The following is a 1,855-nucleotide window of genomic DNA, read 5'->3' as shown; positions in this document are numbered from 1 at the left end:
GATGAAGATGAAGATGAAGATGAAGATGAAGATGAAGATGAAGATGAGTTTAGTGCAGCTTCCTGCGCAAATCTGGCTTGGATACAGCCGTTGTACCCGTCCCTGTAGTATTAGCAGACTGCCTGTTATGGGGTTCTACCCCGCTGAACAGTTCCTCCACATGGCTTCCTCGTACACCAACAAGCGCATCAACACCTCTTCTTTGTGAAGTTTTTTACTGAATTTACTGAAAGGAGCCATTAAACAAGTAATTTTTAAGCAAAAACCAAAACCGACTTCAAATCTCATATAAAAATTTAGGAGTACCGTTCATTTTTTCATGATCCATTCATCGGATCTAAACTAGATTAGTATGGGACCACCTCTGAGACACCACCTTTCCGACGTGGTCCAAAGTTATGCGGCCACATACGTACAAAAAAATAAATATTCCGACGAGTTGATAACCTCCTCATTTTTTGAAGTCGGTTAAAAATATAATTTAGAGCAAAACTTCATCATTCATGATCAAATTTACTCACAAAATAATTAAATGCTTGTCTAATCGCACATCTATCACGGCCCCACCAACATCTGACAGGGTAACATGACACAATGCCAAATTCATTAATGCGCTCGCACTTCATATTCTTGTACATATGTATATGAAGGTGACATAAGTACATAGTGTGTATGTCGGTATTTTACAACGCAGCCCGAAAACAAAAACATTCACAATGTAATATTTTTCTGCTTCTATTTTACAAAGTCGTTGCGCCTGTCACTCAGCATCTAACAAGCCGATCAAATTGAAAGGCCACACACGCGCCTCAATGACAATCAGCAGCCACCACAAATACTTACCTCGCAAAGATCAACAAAACTAAAGAGAAAACACAGCAATAGTGCAAAGAGGATCAGCTTAAAAATAAACGAGACGATGACGACAACAGGTCGTTGGTACAACAAGAAAGCGCAAAAAAGAATAAACTTACATACATAAACACACGAAACATACGAAAAATGCAAAGCAGATCAGCAGATCTTTGGAGCAGCTTCTATCGAACAAACCAGCCAGACCATGCAGCGAAAGCGCTCCACTCTTTGCACCACCGACTGCAATAAATTCGCTCATCATTCACAAGATCATTGCACAGCAGCTCCTGCTGCAGCAACACTACAGAGCAACTGCTGCCACTCATTGCTGAATGTTCAAACCATTACCTACAATGAAGTTGCTAAGATTGAATGGGGAAGAGAGGACGAGGAGTAGCGTGGAGCAGAGTGGGACAAAAGCGGATCAGCGCTAAAATTAAATACGTCCTCATCAGTCAAGCCAAAGTCGATGTGTGGTGGCAGCATCAATGAAAGTGCTGCTGAGGTTGCGGCAATGCGCCTGTATGGCTAGTCAGAGAAATGATTGCTGCAGGCAATGTCAGGCGGAAAAGGTGAATAGCTAAACATAAGCCTGTATGTAAATAGATTTGTAAGTGAAATTTGTTTGACTTATCGGCGATCAACTTAAGCGGCAACCGTGTCGTGCGCTTCATGTTTATTCACATGCATACATACATACATATGTCACACTATGCAACACGATCATCAGAATGCATACAATATGTGGCAATTTTAACAAAATACTCACGCGTCATTGCTACCGCTTATTTGTGTTGCACATCATGTTTGTTAGTGACAAAGTGTCTACGTTGACAATGTTAAATGTCACAATTTGACAGATTTTGCGGTTACAACTCATCTTCTTCATCATTGCTTAGGCAAATTTGCAACGAAACTAAGTCGCCTTACAAAGTCATATTTTTACTTGATTCTTTTTATCACAGAGAAAGAATTGATTGAACATTTAAAGAACTGAATG

This window comes from Rhagoletis pomonella, unplaced genomic scaffold (assembly GCF_013731165.1).
Source record: "Rhagoletis pomonella isolate Grant_MI unplaced genomic scaffold, Rhpom_1.0 Rhpom_scaffold_00006, whole genome shotgun sequence".
Classification (NCBI taxonomy): domain Eukaryota; kingdom Metazoa; phylum Arthropoda; class Insecta; order Diptera; family Tephritidae; genus Rhagoletis; species Rhagoletis pomonella.
The sequence above is the reverse complement of the archived record's forward strand: the minus strand, read 5'-3'. Positions refer to the sequence as shown.